Here is a 22,102-nt window from a genome sequence, read left to right as displayed (position 1 = left end):
AGACGAGTAAGAGAGAGAGAAAGAGAGAAGGACGAATAAGAGAGAGAAAAGAGACAAGTAAGAGAGAGAGAAAGAGAGAAGGACGAATAAGAGAGAGAAAAGAGACGAGTAAGAGAGTGAAAGAGAGACTAGTAAGAGAGAGAGAGGAAGAGAGAGGGACGAATAAGAGGGAGAAAGAGAGACGAGTAAGATAGAAAAAGAGAGAAAGAGACACAGCCAGAGGGAGCGAGAAGGCAAGAAAAAGAGAAACGAAGCGAGAGAGAGAGAAGCAGGGGAGGCGAAAAAGTTTCGCTGGAAGCACCCCCGCTCGCCGCGGCGAGAGGGAAGCGTGTAGAAATCCGAAGAAATTCAGCGACGAAGTCACGCAAAAGGGGGGTAGAGGTTAGAAGAGAGGAGGGTGCGCTCGGCGCTGGTGGGGAGAGAACGGGGAGAGAACGTTAGGGGACTGGCTGTTCGGGGGTAGTCAGCGCCGCCACGGAGGGTGAGTCTCAGTCGCCACTCGGTCAGCCTGCCGCACGGCTGGGTTTCGGAATCCGTCTACGCGAGTACGCGCTCTCTTTCTCTCCCTCTCACCACACACACACACACACACACACACACACACACACAACACAACACAACACAACACAACAGAACACAACACCACACGACACCACACAACACACACGTACACGTACATATTCATCGTAACACGTTCACGCTCGCGTTCGCATCGAAATCGCACGCATCATCGTACACATCATCGCGTACACGCACACTTACACACACACACAAAATTACACACGGTGACACGCACAGATACACATTTACACCCCCTCGTCGACACGCAGAGAGACAGACGGACGGACAGGCAGGCAGACAGACAGACAGACAGACCGACACCGCGGAAGGTGCACGCGAGAAGAGCCGAGGCACACACACACACGTAGGGGTGGCACAAGTGCGCGAAGAAGAAGAAGAAGAAAGGAAAAAAAGCCAGCGGAGAAAGCAAGGTGCGGATCACTACGTTCCTGGATCAACCTACCCCGGTACACCTAAACGATCGCTTCTCGGTAATCGGTGATCGCCGTGGCAGCCGCGACAACGTATCCCGGACGCGGACGCGTACCCGCAACCGGTCAGCGCGTGTGCACCCGACCACGATCGATCCTCGCGGCGATACGATCCAGAAACGCGATGGACAGAACCGCCATCCTGCTGCGACCAGCGAGATAGCCGAGACCGGACCCAGCGCGGGACCGAAAGCCGGGCCCAACACCGCACGGGACTGCTAATCGGTACGATCCTAAGGCGGGCTCGTCCCATTTTTACGTGGCGGTCCGAGGATTCATCCGCGCGGCCTCTGGATGATCGTTGCGGTCGCGTGGTGCGCCACCGGACTCTCTCTCTCTCTCTCTCTTTCTCTCTGTCTTTTCCCCTCTATCTCTCGTATCTCTGTCTCACTTCCTCGCTTTCTCGCTCTCCCTCCGCGACGACCGTCTGTTGGACCCGTGCGCGATCGACAGTCGGACGCCTCGAGATCGCGATCTCCCGTAATCAGGGCGAAGCTGATCGATTAATCGACTTCGTCGGGCCGATTCCTCGAGGAGAGCCCGGCTTCTCGGGCTCCTCCACCGAGACGACGGAGTGGCTCCGCTGGCTAGACCGGAGCCGTCGCTCCGTTTAGGGGATGTTCTCTCGCTGGAAAAAGAAAGTGGAACGCTCGTGGATCAATCGGCGGGTAGGCGGCCCCGCTCTGGCGCAAGTTCGTCGATCGCGAGAGATCGAGCGATCCGCGGGAGCACACCCGGCGACTCGGGGAAACTCGGGAAACTCGGTCCTCCGAGTGTTCTACGCCATTGGTGGTGAGTGCTGCTGTACTCAGCGAGAGTTCCACGCGTGTCCTCCGCGGTCGGCGTGGGGTGGGGGCGCGACAGAGGGCAGAGGGTTGACGAGAGGGAGAAGGAGAGCGAGAGAGAGAGAGAGAGGGGGAGACGGAGCGAGATAGAACGAAAGGGGTGGGGGAAGGGGTGGAGGGGCTCGGTTTCAGCGGACGCTTCGCCGAGAACAGGTGAATCCCTTCGAGGAGGCCGCGTACGCCCGGAAAACCGAGCCAGAGGCGTTTATACGAGTTCGCGACGATCCTGCGAATACCGTGGCCATAGCAAACGGCAAATATTTGGGTCAGAGAGGGTCAAGGAGGCGTATCGGAGCCGCCGAGAGCCGCGACACGGGAGTCGACGACTCGCGTTTACTCGCGTTTCCCTGTCGACGAACACGCACCCCTCGACGTCGTCGGGGCTTTCGATCCCGGAGATACCGGGCCGAAGGTACTCCGAAAGTTAGGGAAACGCCAGTTAGAACGCTGCCCTATGCCGCTGCGAATCCGTCGGCGAGGTTTCGGACCGCGTTCGCCAGTGCTTCGAGGAACGAATCTCCGCCGCTCCAACTGCGGAAGATTCTTCTCCGGTGACGTTTACGTTCGCCGTGTACCGTCCATTCCGTTTCGTCGTCGTCGACGACGCTGCACTCGGGTTAAACAAAGGTCCTCGCATCGTCCGGAGAGATCGCAGTTTGCATAAACATCCGCAGTGTGGTCGTGGGAAGCTCGGCCGCGCCAGGTAAAAATAACACCGACGCGAGACGAAGAACCGCGACGGACTTGTTCCTCCATTCAGGAAATACCACGAGCCACCTGCGACCGCTTTGTAAAACGCTCGTTTTGCCCGTCGTGTTCCGGACCCACGTTCCCCATTCTGTTCGACGAGCTCGCGTACGGTTCGGCAGCGTTCAACGGAGAGATCCGTTCCGGCGCGATGATGTCTCCGCGCGAATCTGGGTCACTTTCACAATGACCGTCTGGGAACGTTTGTTGCACGATTTACGTAACTCTCGAGACGATTGTTTCTTCTTTCTTTTTCTTCTTCTCGTTAACGATCGTAGATCGGCGGCGTTGCGATGCTATCCGCTTCGCCGGAGATCCGTTGAATCCGTTTAAGCGCTTTCGACCGAACTGGAAACGCCGCGTCGACGAGGGCAGCGTTGATCGTACTTTAGATTCGAGCGGAGCCGATTCGATCGGCAGCTCTGCTGTTCGATCTCGGCTTTGTTAACCCTTTGACCTGCGAGTTAAGGTTCGAGGACGCGTGCCACGGACGACAACAAGATCGGTGCCCACGCGACGAGCCCTTCCCCGGTTGCGCGGAACCTTCGGAGTCGCGCCGATCGCGAACTTCTTGCGGAATGTAAATACAGTAATGTCTCCAGTAATTGTCACAGTAATGTCTACAGTAATTGACGCTCAGATTGTGCAGAAGAATAGACAATTCGGGAAGAGGAGACACGATTGTTCGAGCCTCGCGGCTCGTTTTTACAGTTTTTGACGATCGATAACCATAGAAAAACGAGCCGCAAGGCTCGAACAATCGTGTCTCCTCCTTCAAAATTGTCCATTTTCGTGGACAATCTGAGCGTCAATTAGAGAGACATTACTGTAGGCTTCGCGTTCGCGCTTCCAAGGGGATGCTTCGCGCCGCAGACCGCGGACGTTCGCGAGAATTCGCGTTGCTGCCGTAGAATTCCCGCTGTCGTCGAACCACGCGGCGCGTAGAATTCCCGTAGAATTCGCTGCGATCCGGTTGACCCTTCGTTCTGCGACCACGTCTGAGAGACGTGGTCGGATAATCGGGACGGAAACGATTATCGCGTAAATATTATTATATTTCTGAGGCGTATTATTATATTTCTGCAACCTCGCTTTCGTGTACACGTATTGAACTTGATCCCCCCGCCCCCCCCCCTCGATCCGGTGGCGTGTGTCGTTCAGGGGCGTGAATCACGAGCCTTTCTCCGAGCAGAGAGAACGGCCGTGACGGGGGCGAGGGGGTTGGATTTATTAGGGCTTCCCGGTTAAGATAATCGCGAAAGGCTTACGCGATCGGATCGAGGTCGACACGCTTAACGAGTCGCGTGAAAACAGTTGCGTCAGCGTTCCCCAAACTCTTCCATCGCGGGCCAGTCGTGTTGTTCCCGACGATATTTTCTCTGCCTTCTAATCCGCGCGACGAGATACACACTCCACAAGTTCGCCACCGGCATCCGGAATTTGTGCTCCGTGCTCCCGCTCTGCCGTTTTGTTATTCCAACGCGTCCCACCCTTGTCGGCACCTGCTCTGCTCTGTTCGACTTGCTGCTGCTGCTGCTGCTACGATCGCCCGATAAAAATCCTTTATTTTTCAACGTGTCCCGTGCACGAGCGTTCGGGGCGAAATTCGTAAATTTCCGGACCGATTGATTTTCGATCCGAGTACGTTAATGCTTGTTTAAAGAGAATACAAGGTTGAGTCGATCGGCGCGATCATGCGCGAATACAGAAATGTCTCTCCAATTGGCGACCAGATTGTCCACGGAAATGGACAATTTAAGGAGAAGTGATACGATTATTCGAGCCTTGCTGTTTGCTTTTATAGCTATGGATTGTCAACAATTATGTAAAACGGGCTGCAAGGCTCAAATAATGACAACCTGAGCGTCAGTTAGGGAGATATTATTGTACATAGGTTTGTTTAAAGAAGTTAAATGATCATTTAATCGTTCGTAAAGTAACAATTTCGTTGGCCGTGCTGGCTACTGTAATTTCTTGCAGACTGAACACTGTTCAATTCTTTATTATTTTATCACATTGTTCAATTCTTATTTATTATTATTTTTCAATTCTTTATTCTTTATATTAGATTATTTTACTTTATTTTTTAGTCAGCAGAAACGCCTGAAAAATTGTCATTCTGTTCGCGAAATCACAGTGTCAATCGCGTTATGCATTTATAAATAAACAAGCCCGCGTTCCTTTGTTAACATTTTAACGCGAACAAGCGCGACGGCCGACGTTTTCGAGCCAAATTCTCAAGAACAGCTTCGACGGCGATTCGATAAATTTCGCAAAAATCGTTTCGCGGCAGAGCGAAAGAGCATCGAGTCGATCGCGGACGAAGTCGATGATCCTCCTCGACGATGCACCCGCGAAAGGAATTCGAGCGGAGGGTAGAAATGGAGAGCGGCGAACGCGGATAATTGCGCGCGGCAACAACTCGTCCCGCTGTAAATTCTGCGTCCGCGGGCCTCCCTTAAATTGAAGGTAAACCGAGCGCGGGGCGAGGGGGTGGCGGCGGTGCGCGGTCCCGTATCGGAAATGCATAGATAACGCGTCGTCAGCCGGCCGTGTACCAAGAGTTTGCAAACGCGGCGACCTGTGAACCTGGCACAGGTCCAGGACTCGCGTCAAGACAGAAAGAAACCACCGATTACAGCCGCCCCCGGCCCCATCCCTCCTGCTTCTCTCTTTATCTCTGCTCTTCCAGCTCTCTCTCTCTCTCTCTCTCTCTCTCTTTGTGTACCCGAAGGGCAGATGATCGTCGGACGAAACGTTGTCGAAATCGTTCCCTTTGTCGGCAACTTAGCATGATAATAACAACCGAACGCCGGCCGAAATAAATCGAAGATTCCGTCGCACCCCGCCGACGATATCCTCGTTTCTCATCGGGCATAGATTCATCGGTGATAAACGCGGCGTCCATTAAAGTTGCAACGCCCGTTGAGCAGGTCCCAGCCGACGTTAAATATTTATCGAGCAATCTGCTCGATCCCTTTGTGATCACCGGACAGAATCTCTATGCAAACTCTCGTCTTCGTGGACTGTTTCGAGGAACAGAGACTTCGTCGACGGACGTACAGAGTGTCCAATAATTATGGCCGTGAAACGAGGGGTTCCCGAGGTGATTTCGAGTAACTTTTTCCTTTACGAAAATTGTCTGCGAGGCTTCGTTTACGAGTTATTGACGAAAAACAGTGACCAATGAGAGGCGAGATTAGCTGGCGCGAGGCGAGAGGGCGGAGCGAGAGTTCCGTTGATTGGCACAGCTGGCGCGAGCCGCCTCTCATTGGTCACTGTTTCTTCGTTAATAACTCGTAAACGAAGCCTCGGAGAACATTTTTGTAAAGGAAAAAGTTGCTTCGAATGGCCTCAGGAATCCCTTATTTCCCTGAAGTACCATAATTTTGCGTGCACGTGGTCGGCACGTTCAATACTTCGAGATCCATATTTCATGCGATGGTTTTCCGATCAAGCTAATACGCTGCTTCAGCGCACGATACCTTAACCCTTTTAACCCTTAACACTTTTAACCCTTAGCATTTTCAACAAAATAGGAATATTCATTTACCATAATTTTATCCTACAGTAATACAGCTGTTATTCGCTGCCCTGTTATTTTTAATTCCTCTCCCTCAAAATTAGGGGTGGTGAGACTTATATACAGATGGCAGTAAAAGTTCCCAGTGCCTATGAAAGGGTTAAATGTGCACGAACGTCGAAAATATCCGAGTGCTCGCAATCTTCCAGTCTTATCTCGTCTGTCTCGTTTATCTCGTCTCAGCTATTCTCTAAACCGCGTCGCCCGACGTGGCCCCCGTCCACCCCTACGTTAAATACGGTGCTCGTATCCGCGCAACATTTTCGTTCCGAAGAGGCAAAGATCTCGTTCCGGTAGCCGGAGGGGAAACGAAAAGAATTTGTCAGCGAAGGGCGCAATAATCGAGCGAATGGACGGACCCGTAGAGTGGTTTCCGGAGTTCTCTCGGTCGGTTAGCCTCGGCGTGGAGGGTGGTGCGAGGGATTTTTTCGGGCTCGCCACGGCGGCGTCGACTCGAAATAATAACGAGCGCCCTCCCGATCGGTCGTTCCGGCGGATTGGTCGGCTCTTTGGTTGGCCCGCGAATAGATTGGGTTATGAATTCGCCTGACCTCTCGTGGGAAATCGAGAGCCGTATATGCGCTCCGTTAGCCCGTGGCCCAAATAGAATTTCGCGGTGTTCGAGCCGTAGAGAGAGAGCGAGAGAGAGAGAGAGAGAGAGAGAGAGAGAGAGAGAGAGAGAGAGAGAAAGCGTGCAAGAGCGATCGCTGGCGACCAGCCGGATCTGTTGCTCGTTTTTCCGACCGGCCTCGTTCACCCCTTGCTCGGCTTTATCCCGGCGGAGTTGCTCGGGAGGACTACGGGGGGCCATTGTCTCCCCGTCTCCTCTTTGTCTAACCCCTTCCTTCCTCCCTCGGCCGCCATTTTTTCCCGCAACGATCCCAGCCTCCGTTCTCGATCTCGCCTCGCAACTTCTTTTCACTCGGCCCCGCTCGCTCGCTCGCTCGCTTCTCTTGTCTTTTCATCCGCTCGAAGCCGAGCGGCGAGCCGCGACTGCCTCGCGATCTTATTTCTCTCAGCCTCCGCTTCTCTCTCTTTCACGCGCCACCTCGATCCACCGTTTCTCCCTCTTTAACCCCTTGCGCCTTGTGATTCCTCTCGCAACCGCGCTCGTCAAAGCCACTTCATCGCCAGCGATCCGCTATAAATAGACCGCCGAACTTCGCGCGCGCACGCTAGAACGAAATTTCGACGAGCTAGACGCCGAACAGACTAACAATCGTGTTAACCGGTGCCAGTGTTGCGAATAAATGCGAAATGAAATGTCCATCTCGGCTGGAGATCGATGCCGTCGCCGGACGAGCGCGTACGTATCAAGATCGCGGGGGTAAGGGGGGTTAGGGGGGGTTAAAATCGGAGAAAATCCGTTGCGAGAGCGGCGCGCGGCCGCGCGACGATGGAAATTGGCTCGTTGAAATCTCGTGCGCGATGTAATTTGATTTCCTCGGGAACCGTCCGCCTGGGCGCAACGACAAACCGCCAGGGAACTGCGAGAAATTCACTGAGCTGTTTGTTCTCGTAATAACTAAAAGCGAAATATTACGTGTGCAAATTGATTCGCCGGCCTCTCGGATCCGCGCTCCCTCGCCACGTCCGGCCGCTCTTTTTTTTACCCGCATTTTTGCCCCGGTTCCGCGCGGAACCTCTTTCTCCGTGCCGCCGCTTCACCGACAGTCGTCTCTGTTAGGGCGATGTTATCCTTTGTATCGTTCGTTGTCGTCGGACGTTCACGGATTTCATGAATTTCTGATGAAATAGGCGAAACAACGGATCGACGAAGACGGTGGAACGGTTCAAGAGCACGCGCGTTCTTTCTTGATGCGATCAAATAATCAACCCCCTCCGAACTCGGTGCCATTTCATCCCCGAGTAAAAGATTGTTTTTCTGACCCGGAGTATCTCTGTTTTTCACGATTTCGTGCATTTCACGCTGTTCACAGTTTGAAAAAAATATTCGCTAGTGTGGAAAGTATTTTTGAACGTGGTGTAACAATTTTTAAGGGCGTCTCGGAGCCACCGCTCGAGTGCGGTGCGTTGAATGGAGAAATACGCTTTCGTTTAAGCCTGGAACGACACTCTGGGGTTGCTGGCAACGCTGCGAAATTTTCAATTTCTCTGGGAATGTGTAAATAAATAGTAGAACGTTGAGGTTATATATTATACCACCTATAATATATAATAATAATAATAATATACACATATATAACGTCTAATAATAATAATACTGATAATAATAATAATAATTTCCTTTTGGTTATTATATTACTATAACGCTTATTATATTATTTATATTATAACGACGATAACAATGATAATATATTGTATTATGTAATAATGTAAATAATATATAATGACTAATAATAATAATAATAATGATAATAAGAGTAATAATAATTTTTCTTTTTGATTTTCATATTATTATAATGCTTATTATATTATTTATATTATAACGACAATAACAATAATAATATATTATATTACGTACGTATATTACAACGCAGCCCCAGAATGTTACGCCGAAGAATAGAAGGGTTAATTACCGTTCCGTACAATTCATTCCGGAACAATTATATTTCGCGTGAAAAAACCGCGGCTCGGTTCGCAAGCTTCTGCGATCTCGACGAAATATTTGACATTTACGTGGAAGTAGAACGCGCGATTTACTTCGCACCCTTAACGATTACAAACGGGGGGTTAACGAAACCACGCTTACGTCCGCAACCTTCGATTCCGCTCGCGGAACCCAAATTATATATTATCGGCACGGCGAAGCTCGCCGACTCTTCCCCGAACGAGAAGAAACTGTCCCCGGGGACGGCAGCTACGGCCCCGTCTTCTCACCCCCTGCCAACCCCCCCCCCAGAACTCGAAAACGCGACATCGATCTCAATTAACACCCTCCGTGTCGCGGAGTCGCAAAGTTCCGCGCGACATTTCCGCTCGAAAGCTTCATTTGCGCCATTTAATCGCATCGGGCCCGGTAATCACTGGGAATTCTTCGCGCGGCCCGAGCCCGATAGTAACAAACTTTGATCGATCCGGTCGCGCTGCTTCTCCTCGTCCCGTCCCGCCGCGCCGGGAAACATGCGAGCCGAAAGTTGTTCAACTTCAACAGCCATTTAGAGCGATTCAGAGTCGCAGAATCTAACAGCCGCCGCGCCGCACCGTTCCGTTCCGTTTCGTTCGCGAGAGAATCCTCGCCATCTTTCAAGCTCGGATAGAACTTTCTACCGTTCTCCGATCGAACGGGGCCGCGGTAATTCGGGGATGCCGGCCGATCGGAAGAAGGACGTAGGCAGACGATTTATGTATGCATGACAATTGTAATTTCACGCGTCGCTGGAAGACTTGATCGACGCCGCGGCGATTCACGCGGTTAAGGAGGCGAGGATCATCCAATTAATCAGAGCCATGAGCCCGGCGTGAATCAGGCTGGTTCGATTCGGGAACCGAACCGATCCGTTCCGATCGAATCCGAACCCGATCCGTTCCGATGCAACGCGGATGCAATCCGGATGCGTTAACAAGGAATCCCGATGAATCGCCGGGCCGTTCGTTCGGAACGATTCCAGCCTGTTAACAACCGAATCGAATAAATTATCGACAACCCGCGGAACGGAGGGGAATGGAGGTCAAGAGGTCGGTCATCGCCGGCTCGATTCCGCCGGATATACCACGTATAACGCGTGGTATCGCGTTCGTTCTTTGGCCTGGCAAAGGGGCGCCCGCCCCGAGACGATCCGGCGTCGACCGATCCCCAGAACTTATGGCTGCGTCCCGACCCGTGAGATCGTCCGCGACGCTTTATGATTCACCGGAGCAATCGAACACGCTCTTAACCCATTAACGCCCGCGCATATTTCATCCCGGCGTTAGTCGGTGCCGAAAGTTTCGCGTTCCATTTGCAACCCCAGCCGTCCGACTTTCGAGCCGGTTCCTCCGCGTCGCCGTTTCTCGGCTTCTTTAGAAAAAAAAACCATTCGAACGCTCCTCCGAGTCGGGAAGTCGTTGAGAACGACAGATGCGTTTTTTCAGTGCACACACGGCGCGGTGTGCAATGGTATTCGCGTCGAGAATACGGACAATTCGGCGCGCCTTTGGTTTCAACGAAACGCAAGCAGGCTTGGTGTATCGATTTTGATTTTAATCGATGCATTGGTTTAATTTTATCGATCTTTGGAGATTGATAGATCTGCGAAAGTGTTAACGCTGAGTTAACGATGCTGGTTACAATGACCGGTTTCACTTTGTTTATTTTAGAGAGAGAGCAACGTTATTCGAATCTTCCAGCTCTTACAAAATCGTCGAGATCAATTTTGCAACGACTTAATAAATGCTTGAGTGAGTGTCTTAACCCTTTGTACTCGAATGGCGACACTGAGGTCTACTAGAAATTGGTATACTATTTTTCAGAATCATTCTAAGAGCATCAGTCTCGTTTATATTAAAAAAGAAACTGTTGAAATTGCATTGTACTTGCCAATAAGCTAAATTTCGTACGAATAAATCACAATAAATTATGTAAAATAGAAATACTTATATAGAATAGAAATATAGATCAGAAATCATGTGTTTTGGATCTCGAATAGACTATATAAATTAGAAATATAGATCAGAAATCATGTTTTGGATCTCGAATAGATTGTATAAAATAGAAATACTTGTATAAAATAGAAATATAGATCAGAGAAATCATGTTTTGGATCTCGAATAGATTGTATAAAATAGAAATACTTATATAAAGTAGAAATATAGATCAGAAATCATGTTTTGGATCTCGAATAAATTGTATAAAATAGAAACACTTATATAAAATAGAAATACCGTAGATCAGAAATCATGTTCTGGATCTCGAATTCAAACAGCTTCGACTGCAAAGGGTTAATTCGAGGGCGCGTTATAATAAACATGGTAAGATGTAATAACGAATACGAATAAACAAACAAATACAGCCTCGTAATTCATACGACTTGGCAACACGCGTCGGACGGGCTTCGGTGCTCGGTTCACCTCGGTTAAACAATAGCTCCGCGACTGAAACGCGGTCGATTCACGGTATAAAGCACATTATCCGGTACATATCTCTTTGTAAAACGATTTCCCATCTTTTCGCGAGCCTGCAGAATTTCGGACGGACCAACGGCAGATAGCTGCTACGCTAATGAACAGTTAAACTTTTAACGTTCCCTTGTCGGACGGCTGGGTATTCTATAGACGCATAAAATTTGCAATCCACTTAGCGTTCGGAACTTACGAAATGGAAGTTGCCCGTTGAAACTGACTCGCACTCGCGAGTGCACGGTGAACTTGATCCCGTCCCCGGCGTTCCCGTGACATGGATCCTCGTTGAACGCCGTCGGATCGCGAAACAGGGACGCGCGAATGACGTCAAACCGCGCACCCGGGACTCCATTGACCGATCGGGGTACGCGAATTCCTCGCAAGTTCCCGATGAAATTCCCGATAGAATTTCTTTTTGCGAACCGCGACAAGAATTCGCTGCCGGCCCGTGTGGGCGTCTTTCTTCGATTTTATTCTCGATCGTCGAACCACAGGGTCACCCGATATCCTTGCGGACCTTGGTCTTACAGTAATTTTTCCAAGAAATGTTCAGAGAACGGAATTGAAACCGGCGGATCCGAGAATATTAAGTTGCGATTCAACGGGCATCGCGGTACGTTTTTATAGAAACTCGGGGCAAAAGGCGGCGGCCAGCGTGCCGGTGTACATCAACCCTTTGCGCTCGAAGCCATTTCAACCGTAAATCTAAAATCATTTTGCTGACCTATAGTATTTCCATTTTATACGACAAAGCGCATTGTGTGCAGATGAAATTGTGTCTTGCGGCGACTCGTACAACAGTTACGCTGTTAACAATATTTTAAAACTAAACTTTGTTGATATGAAAATGATGTTGGAATTAGATGTAACAATTTTAGCCGTGCCTCAGAGTCATCACTCGAGTGCAAAGGATTGAATACATAGTGACGTTGGAGTAAAAGCGATGACTTAACTATTTTGTTTCTAATTTGTTTGCCGCGATTCGGAGGCAATTCGAAGGCAATTCGGAGGCCACGTGACACCATTCGACAGTCGTGTACCTAGTACAATAAATTCTCCCTAATTTTCCTTCGGTTTGCAAACAAAACAATTTGGGAAGAGGAGATGCGATTATTCGAGCCTTGCGCCTCGTTTTTATAATTGTCGACGGTTCTCTTCTCCGCTCTTCATTTCTATTTACAAGCTGAAGGAAAATTTATTACTTATTTCACTAAAATTAGGCAGAATTTACTGTACCAATCACATATCTTCTACCCCCGCAGTCTTTTTAACCAGACTCGCGCCCAAACAGAGACCATTTTCTGTCGTCTTCCGGGAATTCGTAGGAATAAACCACATAGGCGTAGCACTAGCACAGAGAAATTCCCAGCAACCCGAAATTTGGCATTTCCAGGATAAATTACGGTAATTTGCCAGCGGTTGCGAGTATTTTGCCGAATCAATCGTTCCCGTTTCGCCGTTCTTGTCCACCGTTGTTGGCTCTCCGGCTCGCTGCGCCGAGACTCTCCCTCCGCTTATCCAGCCATCAATCTCCGCTGGCCTTTGCCTTCCTACGGCGTAGGTGCAAGGTGAAGCCGAAAAGGTGGCCCACCTTCGGTGAACGGGGAAGGTCGATCGATCGATAGAAACACGCGCAGCGCCTTTCGAAAGCGTACGCCGGGAACGCTGGCTGGCTGGCATCCGCTGGCATCGTCGGCGCCGCGTTCTGCCAGTGTCAACAGCGTACCGAGGTTACACCGGTTCGGCCTTCAACTTTGCTACCTTGTTCGCCAGCTCCGGTTAAGCTGGGTCAGCAGCGAGGCAACGCCGACCCGATTGATTCCCGCGACTCGGCGGGGAAAATTACGAACTTCGAGCAACTACGAAGAAGCGCGGAGTCGAAAACCGGCGTAGGGTTGTACAGAGCATCGATTTCGCGCGGACGATGTCAATCGTTAAATCGTTTATCATGTCAAGGCGAATTCAACGACCTATTCGCCGCTCGACTCCGGAGCTCGACGAAGTCGAACAGAGTTTCGCCGGTCGTCGCGGCGAAAACTTTTTCTCGGCCGAAGGCAAACGTTATTTCCCAAGTGGAAAAAGTGTGTGCCGAGCAGCAGCGTTCAAACAACGCGTTCGCATTCGAAACTTCTCGACGGAATTCCATCCGATTGCTCGCGATCGTCTGGTCGGAAGGAAGGAAACGCTGCGCCCCGGTGCTTCCTTTTTTTTCCGTTCGTCGGCGGGCTGCGCCAGAGCCATTGTCCTTGTTCCCACGTGTCGAGGCGGCGATTTCTTTCTGAAAGAACGGAACAGACGTTCGAGGGTCGCGCGCGCGCGCGCGTCCCTGTAACACTTTCGGTTCGGTTCTGTATCGCGAAACACCGCCGGGGAAACATAATCGCGCGGAGCAGCTATCCGGGGAGAGATACCTTTGGTAACATTACGGCTCGTTAGGTATGAAAGTAGTCGCCTCGGGGGGTGCGGGGGAGGAGGTTCCTAGGACGTCGCCGTCGGATACCGTCTGTTCAACGATATTAGCGTCCCGTTCGAGCACAATGAGCGCGCCCGCTCGTGAATATCGCCCGGCCAATCTACGTGGGCTGACTCCGTGGGCTGCCTCTACTCGAGAGCAACGCGATTCTTTATCGTCCCGCGCACCTGTGCCCGACAAGCCTCTTTGTCGCGACTCGTCCCCGCCGCGACAATCTTATTCGAGCCGTCTAGAAGATGGCTCTCGCGCTCGCTCGACATTTTCTGCAACATCTGCTCGGCCGTTCGCGTTCCGGGCAACGTGTCGCCTCCTTATGCGCGCGCGTCGCGAAGATTCGACGATAACTCGTCTCGTAATCTTACTGAAAAAGCAGCAAGTTGGTCGGCAGATTTGCAACCACCCTCGCGAGATTCGAGCCGGTGATGGCGAACCTGTGACCCGCGGGTCAGGCACTGATGACCCACGCATCGATTTTTATACCGTGAAAGAGAGAATGGACAATCGAAGATATTTAAAGAAATATTTATGTCTAATGACTAATAATATATATGTGATTTTCTGTATGCCTTGTTCAGTCTAATACTCAGTGCGGGGCCGATTGCACTGAGCCCGACTGGGCCCGGTGGTTTTTTCTAGTCGCCGATTGTCAACAGCGGTAAAAATGAGCCACGAGGCTCGAGTGATTCGTATCTCCTCTTCTCACATTATCTATTTTTGTATATAAACTGAGCGACAATTGGAGAGAATTTATTGCAATCGTTTGGAAGCTTTAATTAGACTGTGTCCTGCATTTGTAATCGAATTAGGAACCACGATAATAAAATACAGTAAATTCTCCCGGAAATGTCAAATTTCGGTTTGCTGTTAATTTCCCTGCGCTAGTGCTACACTTGCGTAATTATTTTCTACGTCGACGCTAAGGGTCGACGGAGTCGGTCGAGCATGCGATGCGGCGCGAATTTCCAAAAGAGACAACAGAAAATAGTCTGTTTAGGTAAGAAAAACCGCGATGCTACAAGCTACAGTAAATTCTCCCTAATCGACGCTCGGATTGTACAGAAAAATGGACGATCTGGGAAGAGGAGACGCGATCATTCGAGCCTCGCGGCTCGTTTTTACAGGAATCCGTCGGCTTCGGTTCCGAACGTTTCTGGGAGAGATTACTGTAGCCGCGGGTTCGCTTCGACGCACACCGAGTCGTTCCAAAGTATCCTGTAAATTTCCCGCACCGCAACCTACATCTGTTCGCCTATTCGCGCTCGCGGCAACGTATCTTTGCAATTTCAGGAAGATTCGCGCGCCGGGTCTGGCCGAAAATAAGCGCGCGCGCGCGCCCGTCGGAAGCACCGGCGGAGGTATGCTTTGCGGATAGAGCGGACGAATTTGTTATCGCGATACGAAGCCAACCGGAGTCTCGACGGTGTATTTATCGCGCGAGTTATTCGGTCGGTGTATTCGAAACGGCCCCGGGATGGAAGACGGAACCCGCGCCGCGGGCGTCGAAAGCCACCAGAGAGCTCGATTACGTGTTTGTTCGATGTTCGGCAAGGCGACCGGTGTCCGTGCTAGGTGAAACCGTGGTCCTGGTTGCCGATCGATCAACGGGGAAGGAGAAAAAGGGTAAGCGAATCCCGACAGCCGTGCCAAAAACTCCTCCCACGAAAAATGATGGGCTACCTTGAGATACGGCTTGCTTTCTGGCGAGCGGATCGCTCGAAATCCGGGTGACCTCTTTCCCGACGACGGTCTTTGCTCCCTTTTTCTCGCGTACCCCGATCGGATCGGGATCCGCGTCGGCTTTCATCCCCCGGCGAGCCTCGTCGATTCGACGGAGGAATCGATTTCAAGGGTTCGCCGTCTGTCGAAGGTCCCGCGGTCCTGGAATGTCCGACGTTCCAAGGTGATTCGGAGGTGTCCTGCGAGATCCCGATAGTCTTCCGAAGAACTCGAGGATCCATTAGAGAGGTCCGAGCACCCTTCGGAGCACCCTGGAGCTCCTCGACAGTTCCGAGCTAGGAGTCCGTTCTAGGAGGACCTTGGAAGCCTTCTGGATCCTCCGCGCGTCCTTCGAGGATCCTTGGAAGCTCTCCAAGATTCTCGAGCCTTCCTACGGAATCTACGAAGTCTATCTTCGGCAACCTTGGACCTCCTCGCCCTACAAAAACATCGCCGGTCCATTTAGGCTCTTCGAACGTGCTGCTCACCGAGTTCGCCGGGAACGCTGGGATCCTCGCGGCGACCTTGAGTAAGCCCTCCGGGAATTCTCGGAGGCGCGCAGGTCATCCGAGGATCCCTAGAAGTTCTTTCGCGGCGATAAGGCCTCGAGTGTTCGGCCGGGAGTTTCGTTGAGAGCGTTCTGCGATACGCTCGAGAGCCGATAATCTACCGTCGGATGCCCGGCATTCTTCGTCGTCCGTGGTTCTTCCGACGCGGCCCCGGACGTCGGCACGTTATAGGATTCCCATACGTAGCTGCTGATTTTGCTCTCGTTTCCTTCGTCTGCGTCCACGTCTCGGCGGCTCCCTGAAATTTTTCCTGCGGGAGAGAAAGGCCAGAGGATTAGAGAAGCAGGAACGTGTCTCGAATCGAAGGAATTCCGAGGGAGGCGTGCACCGATGCGTCCAAAGGAATACGGAGTCCGATGCTTAGCTCGGGGAACCACTTTGATCGATCGCGCCGCGAACTACTTCTCCGTTTTCGTGGCGACCTTCGCTCGCCGTCGGAATTCTTCTAAATCCGTTCCGCGATTTCGTTGTTCCCGATACGTCGCCGTTGGTCCCGCTCTCGCGTGCCAATTCCCGCAGACCCGTCGAACGCCGGCGAAAGAGCGGGCCCTCGGCAGGCCCGAATATATTAGATCCTTCATGGTCTTATTGTTTCCATCGACGACACGCTAATCGACGAACGAGCCTCGCTCTCTACGTGCACGCGCGCCGTACGGCCGGATCCTTGATCTAAAAATTTCGACACGGCCGGGCACAACAAGTTTATCCTCGTTCGAGGGCCTTGGGCTCCCTCGGCGAGCCACCCGCACGACCTTCGCCGCGATCGGCGAAATCGCACGGAACTCCGCGATCGAACGGGATGCCCTTCGCCGAGGACTTCCGGTCCTCGCGAGTCGTCCCAATTTCGTCCCGCTTTCATTTTACTTGCAGATCAAGGCCGGTCTCTGCTCGCAAGACCCACCTTATCCGCGCGTTTCAGCCCTTAAACCGACGCGATTTTCAATCTAGCCCGGAACCGTTTGTTTCCAGACACTTCTGCCGGAATGCAAATCGATTTTAATATCGGCACTTTTTCGCCTCGTAACTGCGGAAACTTCGTGGAAAGCGAGATACGAAGGCAACGCGGTATTTTTACCGGTGTTTTTATTGTTGACAGCGGCGAGACTTGCAAATTTATTAGAGTTAAAATCTGTGGATCTTGTTCGCCAATTTGTAAAAACGGGGTTTCACCCGTATATATAAATAAATAAATTAATATCCGGCATGCAACGGTATCTATTTCGGTCTCGGTCGTACATCGGCTCCGGCATTCGTTCTCGATATTTTAATGACTTCGTTATTTATTCATTCCGGTATTATAATCATTTCGATGTTCGTACATTTCGGTATTACATCGATTTCGGTACGCTGCCGCCTTATTAATGCAACAATGGCATGAAAATCAGTCCGGTTTTAAGCCGCCCGACTTTTTCTACGTTTCACAGACTTCGCCCGAAGATCGTAGACATAGTCGACTTGAAAGGAACGATTCTCTTCGTCTACCATTATCTCGGGATTACGATTCAGCGATCAATCTCTGCATACAACGTCGACGTCTTCTTCAAACTATATTAATGTCGGCAAGCTGATATTGAATGAAGCGATTATCTTGATTTAGCCTACGATTTTGCAACCGGCCTCTAAAGCTCAATGCCAATACCGGGTGTTCCGTAATTATGTTAACAGCCGGAAAAGGATGATTCCTGGGGAGATTTCAAGTAACCTTTTCCTTGGCGAAAATGCGATCCGCGGCTTTGTTTACCAGTTATTAGCGAAAAACGCTGACCAATCAAAGGCGAGCTCGGCTGGCGCGAGGCGGGCCAGTTAGCGAGCGCACGAAGCCCAGTTCCGCTCATTGGCTCCGCCGGCTCGCGCCAGCTGATCTCTCGCCTCTCATTGGTCACTGTTTTTCGTTGATAACTCGTGAACGATGCCTCGGAGAAAATTTCTGTAAAGGAAAAAGTTGCTCCAAATGTTCCGAGGAATCACCCCTTTCTGAATATTAACATAATTGTAGGACACCCTGCATAAAATTCCAAATTATAAGATCAAATCGTCAAACCCAATGTCGACGAAATCATGCTTGTAACGGACGCAGGTCGTCTTCGAGAAATATTGGAAGATCTCAGCAAGCCCGGCACCGCCAGTCGAGGGTTAATTCGGATCGATCCCGGCTGGGCTCTCGTCGGTGGCGTTCCAGGCAACTGTATTCATTCCTTTATCGTCTACCATTGTTAATGGATCCACGAATCCCTCTTATCCCATCCGTTCCGAAGCGTTTCATGCTCGAGGTGGCCAGCGGACCGTGAAAACGCCCGCGAGTGCTCGATTCACCCCGGAAAGTACGCGGACCCTTAATGAACAGAGCCGCGGGAAGCATACGCGGGCGAGCTTGTAATTCTCGCCTATAATTGACACCGTTTGCGGCCGGATTTCAAGTCACTCGACGATCTCGATTGTGCTCGCGATTGCGTAGAAACGAGAGTCGAGCGATTAGGTGGAAAGCCGGTTACACGCGTTGCCCCTACCGTCTCGTTTTGCTTTTCCTTCGACGAGGATTCAACGTTGTGCCGGGGTAATTAGCGATATAGGTTTAGGGAGAGCGAATTGCCGATTAACAGGGTCGAGATATGTAAGCGTTGTTTACCTATCTCGTTATCCGTCGACGCGACGAGTGCCGAATATCAACGCTAGATTTACGGAGCACAGAAGATGTTTATAAAAGTAACAATAAGACATTTATTCTGATTTTTAGCAAGTGTTATTTTGTAACATATAAATTGAATAAATACCTTATAAATGTATCTTTACGATGCGAATAATCGTAAATTAAAAAATTAGTGTCCCGTCGTTGTGACGGTTCCCGCAAATCTAGTGTTAACTCTGAAAAAATTCTCCCTTAAACAAATTCATTTAATTCGCGAAACCGAAACTAGGAAATTAAAATTGTCTATTGTGTCATAAAAGTATCCTAGCGACGCGCAGTTTGTTCATTGCATTACGATAGAAATGAATGTTGAAAGTCTCGGTTAAGAATTAGGCGTCAGCTGTACGGTGATCGACGCGGCACCGAACGCGTTAATGGTTTCCTTGTGGAGTTTGATTGGACCCGTTCAACGGGTATCTTCGGCGGTCGAGTTTTCATTTGGCTGGCACGTCGGTGATCTCGAAATTCCCGTGGCCGGATCTCGAGGAACGGAAATCAGGGGCGGTGAGACGCAGCGACGCGCAAAAGTTATTACCGGGAGCAATTTTCGAAACGGCACGGGAGAACGACGCCGCCACCGCCGCCGTCATCGCGATAGTAATCTCGGGGTAGCACAATGCCTGACAAAACAAAAGGTATCGGCGAAACGAGCTACAGTCCGACGAAGGTTGCCGCGGCGAGGAGGAACGGCAATCTCCCGTTCGGCTCGGCCAAGTCGCAATCCTCCCCAAACCTAGCCCGACCAAGAATCTTCCCCTCGAATGCATCAAGTTGCTACGATCCTTCCACCGGATCCCGTCGAATATTAATGTTTCGAGCTACCGGTTACTCTCGAAGGTAATCCCAGCGTGCACCTCGATCCGACAGGGCTATTGTCGTTGTTATTCATTCGGGACGAATCATCTCCATCGTGGAAACGATTCATCCCGAAACGAGAATTCGATCCGATCTAATCGAATTAACCGGTCTCTCCGCGGGTCGATAAGTTACCTTTACGGGGCCGAGTTACGGTAGCGCTTTATCATCGAAGTTAGACGCTTTTGGAACGACATTATTTAGAAGATGATTTCAAGTAACGCGTCATTTTGTTTCATAATTATTTTGTATAGTATATTATATAATCTTCTAGTTGCAATCATGTGAGGTAATGGCATTCTCCTTGGAGAGGTCATATGCTGCTTTAATTATGACCTCTAAGTCTAGTTTGTGCTAACATCCTTGTCTGACATTTCCCTGAGTTATAAGGATCAATCCTGACCATCTGAAACGATTATCCTATAATAAGGAATATTTTTCTAAAGAATAACGTCGATAACGATATTTAATAGACCTAGACAAAAATCTCTTAACGATGAACTTTTTGGAATAAATAAATAATACATTAAAATAATTCATTATGTGAAATTAATATTATCTTTTTTTTTATTACCTAGTCTTCCGCCTTTTTCTCATTGTCTGCCCCTTCTTTATCAGTCCTGCAATGCTCTAGTAATTTTCTGTTATCCTGGCTGGTTTACTCCTCCATTCTCTTCCATTGGTCACCTTCCTCTCTTCATTTCCAGCTGTCTAACCTTCCTTCCTTTCTTTAGCTTCTACTATTCCATATTCTGCTATTCCATATTCTTTTCCTATGTCTCTATCTGTTACGTTCATTTTCATTACTTATTCCAATCTTTTGTTCTCTACCATCGTAATCTACAAAATTCACTCGTATCTATTATAGTGATTACTTTATCGCCTATTCCCTCTACCTTCATCTCTTCCTAACCTCAGAATCTGCTTTTACTTTCCTACTCTAATCTTTGCTAAATTACACCGTTTCTTCTTTAGCCCCCACTTCCACGTTACCTATTATTTCTATACTCTCTATTCATCCTAGCAATTACCTACAACGATTGAATTTGTTCATAATTTCAACAGAATTTTCACACGCAATTGCACTTATCTTTCACTGTCTTCTACGCATATTGCAACATGCGCGCCCTCTAACCAAGACTGAGATTACTACTATTCCAAATAGTTAATTCTTATTTTCATTACAAATAAAATGTTCCCAGGTCTGTTTATCATTAGGCTTCAATCTTTATCATTATTATTATTAAAACAGGCCAAACAATTAAAACAAATCTAATCTGTTGTCACATCCTCCCTTATTAATTGAAATCACTGAAACAAGAAATACACTTTCATGTCGCTTCTGTTTCGAACAATTGCCGAAGAAAATTTGTATTTTGCATAATGATCCGCAGTCTACACACCGCGTACAGTTTCTGTGAAACGTTTTTTCACTTTTTGTAGCAGACGTTTGAATCCCCGCCATTTCGCTGCGCGTTCTACCGCGCAGAATTTCAAGTAGAGAACGAGTAATGACGAACGCGAGCAGACATCAATGATTTAATTACAAACGACAGAAACATCGTTACTAATAACAACATCAGACATTCGGAGCAAAGCAATTCTGTATCCCACACCGATTTCAAAAACGAACGGGGCGCCCTCTCTGCGAGCATGTTCGAGAATCGGTTACAGTTGGTAGCGCCGCCATTGCTGCGCGTGGCAGTCCTGTTTCATTCTGGCGCGTCGTCTTGGTGAGTGCATCGTCAAGTTCCAGGAATCCAAGTAGATATTGCGCCGCAATAAAGTGCCGTTCGATTAGTAATTGCACGTCGTAGTCGCGCTCGTCACGGATCCATTAACTCGGGCCCGTAGCCGCGACGATTCCCAACAATCGGACCGGTTTAATTTTAGCCCCGGGAACAGTGGCGGTCTCGGCGCCGGTATTCTTGGAATCGGATCGATCCGGGAGCTTCCGCTCGAAAAACGCGACCAATCTCGCCGATACCCGACGAACGGACGGACGTTAACTCTCACCTGTGCAACGATGGGGGTGAAACCTGTAAGTGTTATCGATCGATTAAATGACGTCACCGATTTCAAACAAACATTCACCGGCTGCGCAATCCGGGGCCAGGCGTGTCCGACCGTTTGCGGATTCGCCACAAAAGAGTTTCATTTATATCGGCACGCCTAACTTGTCGGAAGGTCGGTTCTTCCAATTGAAAATTGTGACAGCGAGTGACGGGCGACGGTGTGCCCGTTAAAGTTTCTTTGAAGATCCGAACTGTAACCCGTTCGAATTGGTAGTCGCCTTTCCCCGGAGTGACAAGGTTCGATCACGTGATCTCGTCCGCCATATTGTTATTGCGAACCCGCGATCGTGTTCCCCCGATTTCTTAACCAAGGATTTATATAATCGAACAGAGCGGGCGGTCGGGAATCCTTGACACAATGGTGCACGGTTAAATTTACATCGATTCGGTTTTATTTCTCTGTTGAATTATCTGGCAGCCGAACGAGGAATATGCAGAAA

At 49.8% G+C, this 22,102-nt stretch overlaps 1 protein-coding gene and 1 long non-coding RNA gene across 9 annotated transcripts in view; one reads left to right on the top strand and one right to left on the bottom strand.

The window, feature by feature from the left end:
- The first annotated feature begins 458 nt into the window (after positions 1-458).
- Positions 459-22,102, top strand: part of eag (potassium voltage-gated channel protein ether a go-go) — a 124,230-nt gene continuing 102,586 nt past the window's right edge. For 5 of the 8 annotated variants that reach the window (XM_033486444.2, XM_033486449.2, XM_033486445.2 and 2 more), the window contains exon 1: positions 459-1,277. The gene's annotated coding sequence lies outside the window, so the exon portion shown is untranslated. The remainder of the gene's footprint in view (positions 1,278-22,102) is intronic. The other 3 variants (XM_033486453.2, XM_033486451.2, XM_033486443.2) reach the window with 2 other exon arrangements.
- LOC117229738 (uncharacterized) lies at positions 8,421-20,934 on the bottom strand. The gene is made up of 2 exons (XR_013032732.1): positions 20,162-20,934; positions 8,421-16,296 (listed from the first exon to the last, which is right to left on the bottom strand). It is a non-coding gene; the product is annotated as an uncharacterized LOC117229738 (long non-coding RNA).

The sequence above is a fragment of the Megalopta genalis genome, chromosome 2, assembly GCF_051020955.1.
Source record: "Megalopta genalis isolate 19385.01 chromosome 2, iyMegGena1_principal, whole genome shotgun sequence".
In the NCBI taxonomy this organism is placed as follows: Eukaryota; Metazoa; Arthropoda; class Insecta; order Hymenoptera; family Halictidae; genus Megalopta; species Megalopta genalis.
This window is presented reverse-complemented; position numbering and strand designations above follow the sequence as displayed.